The following is a 21,737-nucleotide window of genomic DNA, read 5'->3' on the forward strand; positions in this document are numbered from 1 at the left end:
ATGATTGATGGTAGATCGATGTGCGAATCAAGGATAATCAAGCCCTCTATTTTCCCTCCAGAAATTACACCTTCTGATTACATTAAATTGTAACATAATATAATAATAAAATATCCAACATTTTCGTTGGTGTATCTGACTTAAAATACATGAAATGAAAGTATGACATGCCAGTGATTCATTGCATGTTGGCGTTAGGCGTATATCCAGGTTTCTCTTCGTAAAAGCTTGTGAAACTGCATATAAAGTCATCTAGATTTTTTCTAATTTTAAGATTTTAAAAACTACTGAAAGGAAACTGTTAATAAGTTAATAATCAGTGACGAAAGTGTGCTTGTTCGAAGAACAAGACACGCCTGAGTTCGCTTTTAAACTGAGCTAACGCCATGTGAGCTAATCCATCCATAGTTCAGCAATATATCATTTGTTATAATTTTCGCACTTGAACGGAAATCTTGACTGTGTCTGCGTATATTACAAAGAATGTTCCGAGCATTTCCTACGGTGTTTTTAAAGTTTTGAAGAGTGATTTGTGTATGTAGCCATGCAAGACGGCGGAGATCATCTTTTGACCTCTTATCACCATGGTTTCCGTTACGCTGATATACCGTTCATTACACTTTTCTCGTGGAATGGGAAACGATTTATCCATAAGCGATTATGGAAATCTACATCGAATTAAGGATGGTTCTGATGGGAATGGACAAACATCACTCTCTCTCTCTCTCTCATTTCATTCAACTATCAATACACCCTGCATTTTAAAGACAATAAGTGGCGTGTATCCGTGATTTAGATGGATTTCTAGAACTTATAAATTATTCAAATTTAATAAAAAAACTAAGGATGTATGACTTCAGTATTTTGTTGTACTTGATCCACACTACTTTACAATTCATGGATAAATTCTCTTACCTACACATCAGTGCTGCTATGGTATTTAGATTTGGACAGTGATCGAAGAGTTTTAGCATTGACAAGATATACAAACATCATAGGCAAATATTCAAAGACGGGAACAGTCAGCTTAAAATAAATTTGTAAACATGTATTAGCGGATAAAATAAAGTATTAATGAAAACTGGAAAAAGCAACGGGTTACATATAAGCCATAAAGTGGACTTGAATGATATCTATTGGTACATCTGGGAGTTTACTCAATGTAGTTTAAGATCTGTTATCGTACACGCGCATATATGATTTCAACCTTACTACTAATCTGTACATTGGTCAACTTTGTAAGAAGAATATCGTTGTCAACAAAATGCATAGGACAAAGTAAGACGGACCATTGACACGCTTTTCTACAATTATAGTCAAAAAGTTCGAAAAGAACAATTTTTCCTGAACTATTGAGAGTGTTTATATAAATAATTTCAATTGCTTCTCTACTCGCCTCATTCATCAAAAGTGTTGGGATGTATTCCTCCTGGCTATAGTCTTTGATAAGCCGATACAGAAATATTTGATTTTAATAAAGGATCTCTCCATACAAATACATGCACTTAGAATGTCCACACAAATCCATGATTGTGCCCATGACGTACAAATCACAGTCCCTCTCAACCCACTCTGTGCACAAACCTTGATCGTTCTAAATGTCAGACTCTGATATTTTCTTTACAAATAGGTAGTGTCTCGCAACACTGTGAACCTTGATTCCTATATCAAATTGTTTAATTAAATGCGGGATGTTTAATTTCAACGCGGGAGAAGGTTGTGTCTTTGTTTGAACTTTGTAAAGGGATGGGATTAAAATGACAGTGACTAGTGAGAGAGGAAAATACAAGTCTGCATATTGACATCAGTTATGACGCTCCACAACGGTTCAGCAATAAATTACCATGGTTGCAAGGTTGCAGAGCGTAAAAAGTTGAAGGATCAGACGATGTCGGACAGTCACAGTGTAGAAACTAGTAACCTTATGTATGGTTATTATTATTATTGTACTTGGGCCTCAGCCCAAGTACATTTGTTTTCATTCCGTGGGAAAAAACTCTGTAAGGTATAACCATTTCTGGCTGAGACCAGGGAGGGCAAAATGTCTTGGCTTCATCTTTCTTGGCATAATAAATGGCGTAATGATGTTAACTGAATGGAAGTGCTGCTCTCAGCCAGTCTTGAATAAGTGAGATGTGAATATTAATGCTTCTCTATCTGAGTTTTTGCCACAAAATCTTCTGAATATTATCAAAATGTGCATCGAAATGCAACAATTAATGCACCCTCCGTTTCCTAAGCGATGGCACGACCCTTGCTACACCCACTGGACGAGCCAAAGTGGGAGGGGTAATTTCAGTTTGGTCGAACAGGAGGGCTCGAGACCAGAATTTAACATTTAAACTTGAAACGTGTTTAATCACTGACAAGATGTGGACTAGTGTTAATCAAAGTGAAAGTTTGAAAAGGAAAGGTTTTATATCCCGGACACAATGAAAAACATTACGACTGGAAACTGTACCCCCAGTTGAGAATAGTAATGCCCACAGCGATGGAGAACACTTATCCTTGAGCTGAGAAAACCAGACCATCATTTCGAAATAGAGCTGCAGATTCGAGAAGCTCGTTCAAAATAGCTAGGTACACCCCATAAAGGGGTGGTTTCGAGTTTTGAGGGCAAATTTCGCCTCCTTCATATAGAAATCGTACGTTTGTTTTTCCAGGAGAACACACCATTTGACAGAAAATTTGCATGTAAAGGGGTCGCCAGTAAGCACGTGGTCAAATCTGGCATAAGAAACAATATGAAATGTTGGGTAAAGCCAGTCCAAAATAAACTGATTTGAACTTTTGTGTTTTGTAATTTATACCACTGCAGTAACATTACCTTTTTTTTGACAACATCACACAATGTAATACGTTTTGAAACTGAATACTCCGACGTATTCTGTGTCTCCTTTGCTAAAAAATACGGTATGCCGATTACCATGTAAGGAGATGATGACGTCAAGACAGATTTGTAGTGCGTTTGGTCCTGGATGGTGCACGAAGTTTTGTCGAGGTAGCTGTGTATTTATTTCCTAAATGGGAGAGATTAGGGTCGATCTAAACGAAGGCCGAAGAATGTTATGACACTCTAAGCGAGCTGAACTCTAACGCGAATGGTTGGATAATTTGGAGGATGTCTAGAACCGGGTCTAGAATGATCTCGTCTCATTAAGATTATTTGTCGGTCAGTATTGAATTTCAACTGCGTCACAAGTTTGCGAAATGAGTATTCCGTCGAACGGTCAACGAACGATGTTTTAGAAATCTGGAGACATGGCACATCGCATTTTTATTTTAGTATTTTATATTTTACAAAAGATTTAAGAAGCAATGATTTTGTCGAAAATTCTGAAAAAAATATAGGAAGATTTGATCGCGAACACATTTTCACTTGGGGTCAACTAGCCCTGCGTACGATGCTGTGTGTTCCGCTACAGCTAATCGCCCCCGCTCACCACAACCCTGCAAAGACCCGTACGTAGGGTCGGTGACTTCAAATCCATTTTGGGACTTCACGTAAAAAGCCAAATTACTGCCGAAATTCAGCGTTCTTGGGCCAAGTCGTATCCCAGCCTACCTCAGCTACTCGATCGCTTCCAAAAATGACAGTCTTTTATTGACTTCTCGTAAATAACCGTCGATGTCGGCAACTCTCTCGCTAGCCCTGCGTAAGATGCTGTGTGTTAGCTGTAGCACATAGCATCGTACGCAGGGCTAGGGGTCAACCGGATGCGCTATTTTGCGGGTTGCGGGCTGCGGGCATGAAAAAATGTGTGTTTTTTGATATCATTTTCGCCCTTCTCACACTTCAGATTAGTTCAACCGCCGATAAAAGCACAATTTTCAAAATCGTTTTCAACGCCGTTTCAAATAATTTTATTGTGGTGAACACGATTATAGTCCCAGGAAACTTTTCAAAGTCACGCTGGATCAAATGCTTGAAGGGGGCATACCGGCATGGAGGGACTATCATACTGCAGGTGCAAGTCATACGTTCATGATATTAGGAGATAAATTATTGAGAGTCGGAGCTGCAGAACACAAACTAAAATGTTAGCAGAATGTCGTTCTCTGAGGTCGCGACCTCGCTTGAACCGAAACGGCAAAGTAAACTAAGTCCTTTGTTGTACGTCTTTTTCTTTTTAAAGATTTCATGAAAAATACACGGCATTTACAATACACATCACTTCTACGCTTTTTTAAGTCAAATCTTTCCTTATGCATTGCATTTAACTAGGCATTGTTTAATTTTCTGTATGAGTTGCCCTGGAACCGAATTGTGAATGGATGCATTACAAAGAATTTACTTCCTATGGCCTGATACTAGAAATGTAACAATTTTCATTCCGCGATAAGTGGCGACATTTCCGAGGCGCGATTTTTTTTTGTCAGTCTGGTATTAGTATATTTCTCACTCACATCCATGGCAAGAAAGAAAAGTGATTCAGATCCCTAATTATTTGTAATGGCCAGGCAGCCATCATCATCATTGATAATAGACACATTCTAAAGGTTTTATTTCTTATATACTAAATGCCATATTACATATATTAGAAATCTAGCCATAATTCTAAAAACCCGCAGCCCGCAATCCGCACTTTAGCAGATACCGGGGTCAACATGGGGTCGCAGCCATGTTGCCTCAAAACTTATTTCTGTCTGCACTCAAAACTCAAAATGTCGGATATGAACCTGAAAAATCGATGCAATTTCGTCAAAATTCGGCGAAATTTCAGCCTATAGACAAAATTTCATCTAGGTAAGGTAAATTTACTGAAATTTGATCGACAAATAATCCTGAGCTTGAACGTGACAGCTCGCCTTCTCCGGGAAGTCAAGCATCCAGCTGCCCATACATAGTTGCCCATATGGCCAGGTTTATGAGATTGTTTTAGAGCGAGCGAGCCAATAGAGCTAGAGGTCTGATTTTTGGTATATAGGAATAACTTAGCAATACAATTATTTTGACAAAATGTCACGTGACCTCAATGACCTTTGACCTCAAATAGATATATTTGTCCACAACTCAGTAACCACAAGTGCTACACCCTTCATATTTGGTATGATGGGACACCTTATGACACCACATATTGTACCTCATTAATTATGCGCATATCTAATTCTGAGCAAGCAAATAGAGCTAGATGTCCGATTTTTGGTATATAGGGATAACTATAGGGTAGAAATCTAAATATGCCCATCTAAATATTAGACATCTACCATCGAGAACAAAAGAAATTTGCTGTAATTTGAATATTTAAGGAGTTTAAAGCAATTTTCACTATAAATAAAGAACCCCTGCCTCAAACTCCACAAAAGTTGCTAGACATATTTTGCCGTTGTCATGCCATTGCTTCGTTTAATAACCAGTTAATCAAATGCCTAATTGACAGGAGGAAATTCAAGACCATATATGAATAGTAGTATATATTGTCCTCAAAATTACTCTATCACGGCCCAAGTACTCATTGCCTTCAGCAATACTGCCTTGTTATTATTATTATTATTATTGTTGTTGTTGTTGTTGTTGTTGTTTATTTCAGATATAATTATCCATATACAAAAACAGATAAATAAAAAGTAAATGACAGAAAAGAAGTTAAAAAATCCAATTACAGCAGTTTTTCCATAGTATATGTGAAAATGGAAAAATTCAGAACTGCTGAAATAAGGGTGTTATCAGAGATATGCAGTCTACTGAGAAAACCCACTGACTTTTTTCTAAACAGTTCGTCAAATGTTAAAAGCGATAAGTTAACAAACAAAAGGCTGTTACTTTGCACATGATTGTATGTGAAACCTGTCAATTTACGATAAACCTGATAAAAAGCTTTTCTCATTGTCTTAAAAACATTCACAGAAAAAGACCAAAGATACGTACAATAAGGGACATCACAGAAAACAGTAAACAGGTGGTTTTTAACTGAAAGCGATGCAAATTTAAAATCTCGAATAAGAGCATTGCCTCTCGCATAAAACAGGCATCTCTGAGTTTGAATGTCATCGTCATCTTTCAGGTCAGAAGTTATAACGTGTCCAAGGTACTTATACACATAAACATAGTTAAACATTCTATTATTCAAATATATCGGAGCTTGTCGCAGCTTCCTTACATTCGGTTGTATTAACATACATACAGTTTTTTCTCATTAAAGAGTAAGCTTATTGAGCATTCGTTGCCATAATGACCACAAGCGTTTACTAACATTTGCTGCCCGTAAGAACCGGTGGAAAATATAACAAGGTCATCTGCGTATATCAGATGATTGATCTTAAAGTCACCAATAAGACAACCATACGGTAGAGAAGCAAGTGATTTGCTAAGATTATCTAAATAAACAGTGAAAAGTATGGGCAATGTAATCCCTCCCTGTTTAACCCCGTTTATTGAATGGAATGGTTCAGAAAGGCATCAATTTCATCTGATAACAAAGTCCTGATATCTATAAAGGTATGACAGTATTCTAATCAGATATGGGTGTACGCCTCTAGTTGATAGTTTTTCAAATAAAATGTCATGTCTAACGTAATCAAAGGCTTTAGAGGCGTCCATGAAAGTAACAAACACAGGGGTATTTTTTTTTTTTGTAATAGTTGAGAGTCTCTTTCAAGATAAAAATTGACATGTCTGTACTATGATTAGGCTTGAAACCGCACTGATTGTCGGTGGTTACGAGAGAATCCGTACAGCGGTGAAGCCAAAATCTTTCAACAATTTTAGATAAAGTTGTCGCAACAGCAATGGGTCGATAATTTGACTTATCACAAATGTCACCTCCCCTGTCTTTAGGGATCGGAACCAAAACAGTGGCACAGACAAATATAGACACAGACTAGAAACGCTGCATGCCTTTTGTTTCATGGTCGTCTCGGTAGACTATTGCCTTGTTAAACTTTTTGGAGACTTTGTTTGTGGTTGATAATTGCACGAGATTATGCGAAAAATACGACGAGATGGCATCGTGCTGCCAGTCGCGTAGCAACCATAGTTACTTTGTGAACTCTCAGGGCAGAAACACTGCTTCACGCTAATCAAAACATAACACGCCAGCAGTTTCATAAACATGTTCTTCCTTGACGAACGTGTAAAAGACGGTATGACTGACCGTAAACCATTGAGTAAAACTAGACAGTATCGATAAAAGACTGTAAATTTGGTTCAAACACACTCATTATATATTCATAAAAATATGACAGGAATTTTTAAAACGGTAAAACTCACTTTCCTGAAGCTCAAAACACTTCCGTTTTCGCCAGCACGCCAATTCCGCTCAGCACCACACGACAACAACACAAACTTTGCCGAACATACTTTCGCTTAACAATTGGCGAAAATCCGAAAATTACCGAAGGATGCATGGTCGGCACTCTTCGGAAAAGAGAGGCGAGAGCAACCTGAGGCGGGGCGAACATGGATGGGTTACGTAACCGCTTCACGCCTTAAACAATACCGGTTGCGAGTCTGTGTCTATATTTGTCTGTGACAGTGGTCATGAGATGTTTCGGAACGATACCATGAATAAACATGGAGAAGCAAAGTGCTGATAAGATGCAAATCTTTGAAGATGCATACTTCAGGTGTTCCGCTGTAATTCCATCCATACCAGAGGAGGCACCTGTTTTAAGATCACTAATTAATTCAGAAATTTCACTGTGATGCACAATCATGTCTTCAGAGAACTGAATATTGGGGAAGGCAGGTGTACAATCTGTACCAGTATTTGTCAGAATAGTCTCGTAGTGGTGCTTCCACATTTTTACAACCTCATCATCACCATGACAACCATCAACAGATGACGGTGCAGGTGGTTTACCTTTAAGTTTGGCTATTTCTTTCCAGTAGGCTGTTGAGTTGTTGTCCAAACTTTGAGCTAAAGCATTTGCACGAAGCTCATTCTCCATTCGTTTGCGATATGCAAGCTTCCGTTTAAATTGTGCTCTTGATTTGCGCATCAAGTCGAAAAAGGGACCATATTTTGGGGATCCATTATCCTTCCATAAAATAAAATCTGTACGAGCTCATTCCACCCTGTAACAATGTGTTTGGTTGCTCCGAAACTTTTGGGGATTGTCTTGTCAGCAGCTTCTAAAAGTGCACATGTGATATCATTATAGAAAGTGTCAATGAGGTCATTATGAATACAACAGTATGGATCTTTACATGCTAAGGCCGTTATCGGAATATTGATACGGGACAAAAGTTTATCACAAAGTACCTCATAATTTGTTACCTGAGTACTGGACGCTTTGCTCCAACATGTTTTTTGACAACGCGTTTGTTTCGTGTTATTTAAGTCTGGTAACATGGCAATCTTGAGCGAAAATAGAACAGGGAAATGGTCAGATGCAATGATGTCATAATGAACTCAGACTGACTGCAAGATATTATTCACTGGCTTTGTACAAATTATGTGATCCAGCCAGCTACGGCCATGCAGGAATCACTTAAGTATGTAAATGTGTTAGAAGGTAAACGCTCAACATCAGCAAGGACGAGATTATTATCATTGATAAAGCTGTCTAGGAAAACATATTCGTTCTGACCTCTATCCGGGTCTGCATTAAAATCGCCGGCCACAAGACAATAACAGGCGTCTAATCTATCAATTGTCTCCAGTTTTGACGAGTGTGTTTGTATTATTAGATCGCCCGGGAGTAGGGTGGCGCTCTTGCAACATATTTTGATAAGTATGATTGACAGAATATCTAGATTTCACTTTTATCGTCATCCCACTCAACTGTGTGTGTGTCAATAGCCATCCACTGCCCTCCTTCCCGTACAAAGGAATTTTGTTACTCTCTACGCCGTGTTTGCTGTTCTGAAGACCATTCAATCGTACATATATTTTCGTACAATTTTTAAAAATATTCTTTCAGTAGTTGTCATCGCTAATTTTGTGAATACATTTTAATCCAATACTTGAAAGTGACATTGCCTTGAACTTGGGAAGATATGGCTGGACTATCTCAGTAACATACTACTGGACGACACACTCGCATTTACTCATACAAATCACATTGTCAGATACCAGATATGAACTGAAAATGCTCACGTGTTTCATTATATATTAAAGTTATGTGTAAATTTGAACCTTTGCCACATGTTTGCAACTTCATTGAAATTATTATGATCAACATAATGAACAATAATCACCGCCGATTAATTCTAAAAGGTCATGAAGTATACAAATATGTCATTAGCTGAAATAAAAATATTAAGTTATTTGACTGCTCTTATTGTATCACCACTTTATCTAACAAGTGTAATTACCGTTGTCCAAGTCCTTCAAGCCATATATGCCGAGCTGTGAAAGCTCATTAGTTATGCAAATTATAAATTAGTTGACATGAAAATGTGAAATGACTTTCGATATTGTTTTGACCTAGTACCTGGTATAATCATCAATGTACATAACATGTTTTTCAAACTTTGATCAAGTAAATCCCGGTATATATCCCTAATAAGCAAAGTTCATTAAATATGTAAATTAGGAATTGGCTTAAGTAAAAATGCTTAATGATTGTCAATAATGTTGTATCATGGTATCTGCAATATGTGTAGCAAATTTTGTCAACTTTGGTCAAGTCACTACAGACATATATCTCTAATTAGGAAAGATCATTAAATATGCAAATTAGGAATTGGCTGAAGTGAAAATGCTTAATGACTTTCAAAAATGTTGTATCATAGTGGCTTCAATACATGTAGCAAATTTCATCAACTTTGGTCCAGTCATTTCAAATATATATTCCTAATTAACAAAGTTCATGAAATGTGCAAATTAGGAATTGGCTAAAGTTAAAACGCTTAATGACTTTCAATAATGTTAAATCATAGTATCTTTAATATACATTTTGATCAAGTCAAATCAGACATATATCCCTAGTTAGGAAAGTTCATTGCATATGCAAATTATGTCACCCCTTAATGGTTCCCACTGCTGATATATCTTCATGTGATCAACATTTGTAGCAAATCTCATCAAATTGTGTGTAGTCGTTTTTAATATATATCCTTTTTTCTAAAATCATTAATTATGCAAATGAGCAAAAGGTATGTAAGCCACACCCACCAAAAACTAATCAGTTGTTGCCGTTTGCTAACTGAATATATGTACCAGATTTGATTTTGATCTGATAAGCCGTTTTTGAGATATTGGACCAACACACAGACAGACACACAGACACACAGACACACAGACGGACAGACAGACAGACAGACAGACAGACAGACAGACAGACATCGCTGCGACATATGCTCACGTGTGTAAACATGTGAGCAAAAAATGCACTATGTACGTGTGCATCGCTTGTTCATTTCAACTAGTATGCGCCCTTAAACTGAAGGGCATAAACTTTTGCTCAACCTTGTCTCAGGTAAACGTTCAATGATTCTCTTTCAAAATCAAGAATAAAAATTAGCGGTTACCGTGGAAATTGTGGTATGAGTAAGGCGTAGCAGGGGGGGGGGGGCTGGAATTGCCCAAACCCTAAACTAGGTTCTGCCCATGTCTTGTTACTATAATGAGAGGCAGCATGGCTGCACTAACGAATTAAAATATTATGGAAATGGTTTATCTTGCTTTTTAGACTTACCCCCAGACACTTGGCTTTTCTCGGCAATAGATGCTGACTGGCTGGCTGTGGGCCATCGCGTTCACCCCACGATACACACTGACACACAGACACATACACACATATAGAAGTACTGCTAAACTTTTATATATATATATATATATATATATATATATATATATATATATATATATATATATATATATATGCGCAACAGTCTATCAATGACGCGCAGTCTACTCTGCTTAAGTTTATTCATTCGATTTGCAATGTACTCTTAGACTATTTTAATATTTATATGCCCATGGACTTGGAGCAAGTCTACTTGTTCTTTTTGGCAAAGACGGTGGTTTTATGCAAAGGTCCCTCCGCATTAAGTAGGAAAATCGAGATTGAATAGCGAAAGGGACATATGTTTTGACTATAAAGATAGGCAGGGCGAGATATTTATCTTTCCAGTGTTTGCAAGACCCTGCATGCTTGCCGACTCCTAGCGAAGTCGGGTTATTGGGTTCAATTCTATAAAGCAGGTAATATTTTACCTGTAGGTTCCGTTTAATTTTAAAGTTTCCGTGCAGTACTTTTAGAGAGTCCCTTGCAATTCGGTTGTCTGTGTATAAATATAAACATTTATGGCAGTACGGTAACAAATTCATGTGATATTTTGCCTGCGCGAATATGTTCTAGGCTATGACAGTAAGCTTATGACTCGCTTCGCTGCATCAGTTTCTGCTCACGATAATGTCTTCAGTCACACTTGATGCTTTGCATACCGTTTGCAGCATATACTGTCACGTAAACGGTGTCACAACTGGTCATCAGTTAGACTCATAGAGCACTGATAGCTGCATGACTGTGAGCCTTGTGGCCGGGAAAGTAATCTATGTCCATGCAGCCGTTGCTATGGGGTGTTACTCAAAGTATGGAGGTAAAACTTATGAAAGATGCTCAAAGATATACCGTGTAAATCATACTACACCAATCAACGCAACGCCCTGAATCACTGTTCGGCAACTCACAGGACTGTTTGTTGCATCCGAAGGAGGTGATCTCACTGGTGATCTCACTACCAATTTTTGTTCGGTAAACGAACGTGGAAAACGGACGAGAACGTCGTGTTTCCAAGCATGCCATTGGTCCGCTTTCGTCTCATTTGCATGTCTCGTCGCAAATTCTGCAACCCGGTTGGACAGTAGCCTAATTAATTAGTAGCCGACGAGGACTCGTCCGTTCCTTTCGTCGTCTCTCGTCTCATTATAATATTCGGGCACTGCTTTGTGTCACGGACAAGACAATTGACAGAAATAGTTGCAAAAAGGATCCGTTCACTGATGCGGTCGACAGGAGGGGATAAATTGTCATGTTAGGGTTATATATTTGGAACCTTGGATTGACGGTGAGATTTTTAGATGATAGGGTTCACATCGTGAGTAGCACGACTTCCACAGGCCAGGAGGTAAACAATTCATTTTTGCTAAGATAAAAATACCTATTACACGCACAATATACGGTGATGGTAGCGATGGTTTTAATTCACTTATATATTAGTAACCAGGCTATTAGACCAGGCAAAAAGAACCAAATAGACAATTGACAATGTTGCGGGATTTTCCCTAGCGAAGTCTTCGCACTAAGTTAGTGTAGCGCTTGGGGAGAAAGGCATACACATCGGCAACTACAGGCATGAACCAACAAGGTTGGCGGTACAGATATTTTGTTGCCTTTATAGGTCTTGAAATATGCAATCACGTGCTCCACGTTAATGCGACACCGATAAATTCAATATTGAATATTATGCGATCCATTCGATTCTCGCCAACAAGCTGACTCGCTGGAAACTGTCAGAAGAGGATACTTGTTCATGTATCCATGATCAGCTAATAAATATGTATCATTCGGAATATCCAATTCCAATTCAGAGCCGATGCCAGGCAGCAACTGAAATTGTCCGTTGTCATTTCAATGGCCCCAAAATCCAGACTGTACATATATTATTATCCCCCTGTTGTCACAAATTAATTGGGTGCTCATCGCATGACACGAGAATGTCCGCAATTGGTTCCGTTGTTGGACGATATATTACGTGCAACGTACCCTCGATGGTATATATTGCGTTTGGAAAAAATTCCCAGTGTGCTCGGAGAGTTCAATATCCTCCCTTGAAGGCCATCTCACCATTCCTCTGAAATAGTGCCACAACAAGGGTACCAAATGGGTAATTTCTCTGGAAACGGTTGATATGCTAACTTGAAACCATGATGCCAGTGCATCTTCAGTTAGGTACTCTCTTAACCAGATCAGTACCAGGAAGATTCGATTTCTTGGTGTCATCGCTCGACGCTCAGAACAGTTTAACCTTGGATACAGATCGGTGACAATCTGATTCAAAGACTCCTCAGTTTCGCCAGTTTGCATCCAGAACAATGTAATGAAGAAATACATCTTATTTCTTTTTTAAATTTGATTTAAAACAAGTGATAGATATGCAACGTAATTTTCCAAGACTAAAGGCGCCGTGAATGTATCAAGGGACGACTCGAGTTAAACTGGTTGCGCAGCCTACAATACTTGTAACACCCACATGCTTTCATAGTGACAAATCCCTAGAATTACAGGAACACGATTGACAGGTGTGCATTTATATGGACACTCACTCACAGTCCTGCCATCCATCTGTCATACGCGAAGCTATTCTCTGATTGGAAGGCATGAATCAAGCGCTACCGTGGCGGCAACACAGAGCAGCGTCTGAATATTATAATGAGACGAGAGACGACGAAAGGAACGGACGAATTCTCTTCGGCTACTAATTAATTAGGCTACTGTCCAACCGGGTTGCAGAATTTGCGACGAGACATGCAAATGTGACGAAAGCGGACCAATGGCATGCGTGGAAACACGACGTTCTCGTCCGTCTTCCACGTTCGTTTAGTGAAAGATCGCTACTGGAACGTAACTAACGTTGTTCCACAGGCACGTTTAATAGACACATTTCGTCTTCGAACGTTTTTATGAAAACTATTTTCTTGAATATCTTGTGAATTTGACAAGTATTTAAGCAAGTAATATTTGAATTCGTATAGAAGGGTCGTGTGCATTCTTTTTCGCTATACCGTATGTGGATATAACATGTATTTCTTTCGAGGAAACAAACAGCGAACAGGAAGACCACAAAATACAGGGGTGGAAGCGTTGAAAATTTCAGAGAACAGTGAAGGGCGTCAATTTTCTAACTTCATGCAAATTATATGTTACGGCTGCCACAATGAATGGGACTGAAAATCTTCTTTCATTTGTCTCGTGTCATCCGATGGAAAATATGTAGGCGTAATTTCATGACTGACGATCATAATTATGCAATTGAATAAGCATCACTTCATCGCTACATAGTCACCACTACTATCATCGGCTGTATCATTGACCGTTTGTGAGTAATAACCGTGACTCATGTGAACCGGGCGGCAAATAATGTGAGGCGGACAACATTGTGAGACAAATACGCTCAGGTTGTTAAAATTTTGTTTTAAATGGTCATGTCACACCGTTCGTCATCTAAATGTGCAACACTCATATATGAAGTTGGAAAGCTGGGAGGGAATTTTGATGAGTTACATAAATGTAACGACGGCAAGATTTTTCAGAACAGCTCTGTTTCATCTTCATAGTGACCTACATAATTTCAGCAATAATGTCTTTGCTGTAGCAAACTTGAAAAGATTCATCTTGAATAATATTGTAATTATTAAAAAGTAAGATATGTTATCCATTGTACAGAGTAATTTGCTTGCCCCGCGTGACCTTATTTCTTAGCATTCTTTTGTACGACCTCAGTTTTATTTCAAGGTGCTCACAATCCAGGAGTAGAATGTAGGGCTTATTCAACTTTGGTTCAAGGTTTTAAAGAGTTTAACTATTTTAAGGTGGAGCTGCATGTTGCCAAAACAGTTTTTTCAAAGCAATATTTCTCATCAAAGATGACAAGGAAACCCCCTCATACTATATATTTTCAAACAGCAGCGACTCTAAAGTTTAGTATGGTAGCAGAAGTTTAGTCAAAGGATGAAGTGGGTGTATATTTGGGATAAAAAACCTCAATTTTGGTATTAATGATAAAAATTAATTTAAGCCAAAAACTTGACGCTATTTTCTGAAATGTAATATTTCGCTTGAAAGAAGAGTATATGTAGAAAAAAAACAACTATTTTATTTGGCATTATTTATCCTCATTCTAAAATGGCAAGGGTTCAAACACTGTCACTCAGAAAATTGATTAAAATCATGATAAGCAAAATTAAAATGCCTCTTATTCGAAATGTAATAACTTTATTGCAAAACAAAATAGTCGTTTTGTTATATAGCATTTAAAGAACATAATGTGAAAATTTCAGAAATTGGACCCAGCCAGAGCGGAGTTAAATTCTATTGAAATTTTGAAATTTGGAGGAAAAAGAAGTCAGAAAATCGGGTGATTTGTATACATTTGCATAAATTAACACTTCTTTATCACGTAACTTTAGTATGCTTGACAAGGTACAAGGTGAACCCAACCAATATTTTAATCTTGGGTTAACAAATTAATTTAAATTAAATAAATAAAAAATTGATTTTTGAGCAAAATATGCTGTGTTGGGTGCAGCGCTCCCTTAGCCTTCTAGATCACAAAAATTGTAGTTATGCAGAACAAAGTTTGTATTCAGTGCTATATTTCATTGATTGACGTCCAGATTGTACGATGGGCAGTAGCATGATTTATGTCAACGTTTACTTTGTCCTCTGTGTACCAAACTGATTTCATAAAAACATATATATATATATATATATATATATATATATATATATATATATATATATATATATATATATATATATATATATATATATATATATATACAGCTAACTGTTGAACTCTGACCATGCAGTTGAACAAGCTCTATAGCAATCTGAGAAATACAACGGACAGACTTATTCGTTACAAATCGCATTCAACTTATTTGCAACAATGCCGCTCGGAAGAGAAAGTACCATCAGGTCTCGTTATATTCAAAAAGCCGCCTCTGCAGAATTCGAATTTGAACTATAAATGGCATTGCACTTTACGTGAAACATCGACAAAGTTACAAGATATGCTTATTTCATTCTACAAACACGAACTAGAACCAAAACTTCAAACAAGAACACAAAACTTACGAAAGAAACTCAAAGAGAATACAGGTAACCGCACTTATCGTCGCTTGAATAAACAGCTACAGAATCAAGTGAGAAACACTGAGATAAAACTTAACAGAATACACAAAAACAAGTTTGCGTCTCTGGCATCTGTTGTGTCCCACAAGAAGACTACGCCAAGAACGGCTCAACAACTACCCGATCAGAAATCCATACAGAGAAGTAATACATCTGCCAAGAAGAAAAATCGTAGATATGACAAGAACGAAAACAGAAGAAACGAGCAAGAAAAAATATGGTCAAGAAGGCAATAATAGCAACAAATGAAAACTCGATCGTCAACATCAGCGGTAAGGAACTTTCTACAGCAACTAGATCACTATTAAGTAATGGGTTGGGATTCATACCAGTGCCCAAAACATGGGATAAATGGAAGTTCATAAACGACACACAGCTATATCATCGTCGCTTACGACTTAGAGAATTCTTCTTTGATCGTGAAAATAACTCTGACACTGCCTCACGAGAGCTACCAAAAGAACTGAGAATTGAAAGTAAATGGACACCACCTACGGGCAGAGATCCCATGCTGGACAAATACTGTGAAATTCAATTGGATGAGATTTTACAGTATGATCCCACAGGTAAAAGTAAATATTCTAAACGCAATGACAATATCACAACTGAACAAAGAAAAGAAATCAATAAGCTTAGAAATGACCAGTCCATATATATCAGTAAGATAGATAAGGGTGGTTCAGTTATTGTATGGAATAGACAGAATTACATTGAAGTCATGAAGGAACACCTATCAGATACAAAATTTTACAAAAAGATGAGTACAGATTTTACACCCACAGTTCATGCGAAAATTGTTCAACAAGCAGATAAAATGCATCACAATTCTACAATTTCAGATACAGAGAAGTTAGCTATTTGCCACAATGATAACATTAAAACTCCTTATATTCATGGGCTTGCTAAATGGCATAAATTGAAAAATCCAGACATCACGGTTGACGTTAAACCACCCATACGAGCAATAATCTCACAGATCAATAGTCCCACTCGTAGAGCCTCGCTCTGGCTTCACTATCAACTCATGAATATCGTGCCAATATACTGTGTAGAGTTGGTCAAAGATTCCACCGATTTTCTGATCATTTGCACCATTATAATGCATCACAGCTGTCAAACTTGCCAGACAATACCATTCTTTTTAGTCTTGACGTGGTGAGCCTCTATCCTAATATTCCCCGTAAAGAAGGATTAGAAGCATTAAAACATGCTTTCAAAACCTGCTCTAATTTAAATGACAAAAACATCAATGATATCATTGATCTAGCAGATATCATCCTTCAAAATAACTACTTTGAATTCTGTGAAGAGTACTACCTTCAAACACATGGTACAGCCATGGGTACTCCCTTTGCACCCATGTATGCTAACATATTTATGAGCTGGTTTTGGAGAAAAACAAGTGTTTATAAAGATCAAGCAGACTTTCTTAAACGTTTCATTGATGATTTGTACGGTATTTGGACACTTGGTGAAAATAGACTCCAAACTTATCACACTTTCCTCAATAGCATTCACCCGTCAATCAAATTTACTTTAGAATACGGAACAAAAATGCAACATTTTCTGGATATGTCCACCAGCCTAATTAATTCAAGAGTAGAGACAGATCTATATATTAAACCAACCGATAGCGGTAGATATCTGCCTCCATCCTCTTTTCACCCCAAGCATATATTCAACAGCATTATCTACAGTGGTACCATAAGACTGAGACGCATTTGTTCCCTAGACAAATGGTTTGATCAGCGAATAGAAGAGTTTCAAGATAAATTGGTTAAATCAGGATATAATAAAAATAAGATAATTGAAATCATAGAGAAGGTTCGTAATAAACCTAGGACACATTTTCTTCAATATAACAAACCTAAGACAACAAAGAGAGTAGCATGGGTCAGTGACTTTCATCCTCTGCGCCCAAATATAAAAGAAATGGCCAAAAAACACCAAGATATATTAAAAATTTCCAAAAGAATGCGTGAAGTCGTGCCCCACCCACCTCTTATTTCACAAAGAGTGTGCGCAAACCTTGGTCAACTCATTGTTAGACATAAATTAACATTGAAACGTAGTGACAATATAAATTATGGTTCAGGACCATGTGGAGATAGTAAATGTAAAATAATGTGTTCACATATGGTAAAACGGACAAAATGACTAATATCCATAATGGAAAATATTTCAAATAAAAGGGAATTATAATTGTAACACTGAGAATGTTATATACTGTATCTACTGTGATAAATGCATGTGTCAATATGTTGGACAAACCAAGAATAAAATCAGATATAGAATGGCTGGACACAGGAGTATGATTAAATCTAATAAGTCTGACCCTAATAATCCTGCAATGTTCGTGAGCCAACATTTTAATTCATCTAACCACTCCGTCAAAAATATGAAAGTTGTAATTCTTGAAAAGGTACACAAAGATGACAAATTCTCCAGAGATTTCACAGAGTCCAAGTGGATATTTCAACTCAACACAATGTATCCTCAGGGTTTGAACAGAGAGACACCACAAAAATTCTAGATGTGTAAGCAGATTTTAGAGCTCTTTCTTCATTTCATTTTGACGATTTTTAGTAGGCATCACTCTTTCAGCAGTATTCTTTTTTAGTTTTCTTTGTAACTGTTCTAGTTTGATGTATTGTAGAATTTCAGTTGTTACATAAGTGTCCTTGGATGTACGCTATTGTCCACGGTTCATAATTTCACCTGTTTGAGCTGTATTTTTAGAGTCGGATATTTTTAGTACGTCATTTCTGTGTGGTTTGCACTGCCACCTTTCCTACACTTAATATGCAAATGTCTTTCAAGTATAAATAAGCCTTGACGTTGTTTTGAAACAATACCCACACTTTGACCATTCCGACTCCTGGGTTTGAAGGAAAGCGGAGCAGTTTTCTGCTCGGCTTTTTTGTAAGTTGGCGCCAATTTTTATTTTTAACTTTTACACGTTTTCCAGTCTCTGTATGATTCAATCTTTTTTAGCATGTGTATTTTACTTTAAGTTTGTCGTTGTTATTTTATTTCAGATTGTTTTAACCTTGATAAAGTGGGATTACTCCCACGAAACGTCGGTGTAATAAATTTTATAAATGAAGAGCTTGGTGTCCTGAGTTGGTGCGTCTTGACCTGCTTTGTTCTATATATATATATATATATATATATATATATATATATATATATATATATATATATATATATATATATATATATATATATATACACACATGTATGTATGTATCACTGGATTTGTTCTCAAAATATGTGTTGATGATTGTTTGTGAAGTCGTCATAGCCATATCTGTATACGGCAGTTCTTTCCTTTCATTTTGCGAAAAATTTTGAGTTGACGAATCGATAGCGCAAGGCAGCACCGAGGCATCTACCGAATCGGTGTCTAAGTTTATACTTGTCGTAGTTTGTGAAGTGATGATTTCATTGTCTTGCGATTCCTTTCTCACAGCGTTTGAAAAATTGTCTTTTTTCCCTAACATGTCAATATGCGTTATATTAATGAAAGTTAATTTTTTGAGGTCGGTTGCATAAAACACACCCTTTTTTATTCGATCTTATGAGTTCAATCAATCAACAAGGTTTGGCAACAAAATCCAAAACAGAAGGTTTTCTCAGTGACGCTTAATGACCGAAGCAACTCAGTATGCTCGTTTCAAACAGATAAGTTTTGTGAAATAATCCGTTATTGAAATAAGATCTCTTCGCAGGATCATAATTACCATGAAGTGACAGTCTAAATAATACAATACAGCATCTTTGAACTTGCTTCTGGACCAATACAATGTTTCTATGCTTGATACTCTAAATCGTCATGCACCAGAGAAGATAAAAGAGGTAACAATCAGACCAAATACTCGATGGTACACAGATGAAATCACTTTGATGAAACAACTTACTAGAAAGGCTGAAAGGCGATGGCGAAGATCTCAACTTTGTGTTTACAGAAACATCTATAAAGACCATTGTAAAAAGCTCCGTCAGCTGATAGCGGACGCAAAAACCAATTATTTTCGTGATCTTATTAATGAGAAGATGTACGACCAGAAAGCTCTCTTCAACATCTTTAACACATTAATGCACAGAAATGCAGAATTATCGCTTCCAAGACATGAATCTACACAAGATCTCGCCGAACGATTTTCACGGTATTTCAGTGACAAAATAAAGAAGATCCGTTCAGATCTCGGACACCATGACGGTTCATCTATAGATCATTCAGCAGATATTAATAAGTTATCGATCTTTTATCCGGCAACAGCTGATGAAGTCTATGAGGTTATTATCAAGTCTCCAAATAAATCTTGCACCCATGATCCTCTACCTACAATATTGTTAAAGAAATGCCTTGCCACTGTACTGCCTGCTATTACTGATATTGTGAACCTGTCACTTCCTAGGGGCACTTTCCCTGACAAATTTAAAACAGCCATCGTCACACCTCTTCTGAAGAAATCTAATTTAGACCAGGATGTTCTCAAGAACTATCGTCCAGTTTCAAATCTACAGTTTTTATCTAAAATTATTGAGAAAGTTGTGGCAAGAAGACTCATCAATCACATGTCTGTTAATAATCTTCATGAACCAATGCAATCTGCATGTAAAAAGCATCACAGTACTGAGACGGCACTGTTGCGAGTACAGAACGACATCTTGCTTGCACTTGATCAGCAGAAAGTAGTAATGCTTGTACTCTTAGACCTTTCGGCAGCATTCGATACAATAGACCATGATATTCTCCTATCTCGATTATCAAATTCCATTGGTATTGATGGCACTGCATTATCCTGGTTTCGATCGTACCTGTCTGACCGAAAACAAATAGTCCAGATAAACCAATCTTTCTCTACAGCACAGTCATTGCATTACAGTATGGTGTTCCCCAAGGCTCTGTTCTCGGACCTCTCTTGTTTACAGTCTACACTTCTCCTCTTGGCGATCTCATCAGGCGACGCCATGTACACTTTCATCTGTACGCCGATGACACACAACTCTATTTATGTTTCAAAATAACCAGCATCAATTCGAGCATCAACATAATGGAAAATGCCATAGAAGATATTCGTCACTGGATGACCACAAATTTATTGACACTGAACTCCGATAAGACGGAAATACTGCTCTTCGGTTCTCGTCAGAATCTCTCAAAACTGGACCATGAATCAAAGTCATTAGAAATAGACAACTGTACCATCATACCAACTGCTTCTGCAAGAAATCTAGGGGCTAAATTTGATAACTCAATGAGTATGGATGGCCATGTCAATGCTGTGTGCAGTGTTCGAAATGACACCTGTCCGGCAGTCCGAGACTGGTTGTTTTTCTGCCGGACTGGTAAAATAAAAAAGTTACCAGTCCGGCGGACAGGTTCACTGTAGCGTGGGGAGTCTTCTTTAAAACTATGTCTGCTATTTTTTCTCCGGGCTCCCATTCAAATTTTATGGCAAGACAGTTTTCTTTCCCGTAAATTCATCCTACTCAACAGCGCATGACAAAAATACTTAGGCACATAAAAGTAATCGCAGTATCAGGACTGGTAAGTTTTTGGCAGGACAGGCAACGTTTTGAAGTTACCAGTCCTGGTGACTGGTTGATATTTTCCACGGATTTCGAACACTGCTGTGTGCAAATCTGCATTTTTTCATATCAGGAACATCAGTTACATTCGCAAGTATCTGACAACGGACATAACTAAACAAAGATCATTGTAATAGTCTCCTCTTTGGAATCTCTCAAAACAGTATGAGTAAGCTACAACTTGTTCAGAATACCGCTGCCCGTCTCATCACCAAAACCAGGAAGTTCAATCATATACACCTGTCCTTCGCGAGCTCCATTGGTTGCCGGTCAACAAGCGCATTGAATTCAATATTTTGTTGCATACATTTCGCATAATTCACAATAGTGCA

This window comes from Ptychodera flava, chromosome 4 (assembly GCF_041260155.1).
Source record: "Ptychodera flava strain L36383 chromosome 4, AS_Pfla_20210202, whole genome shotgun sequence".
NCBI lineage: Eukaryota > Metazoa > Hemichordata > Enteropneusta > Ptychoderidae > Ptychodera > Ptychodera flava.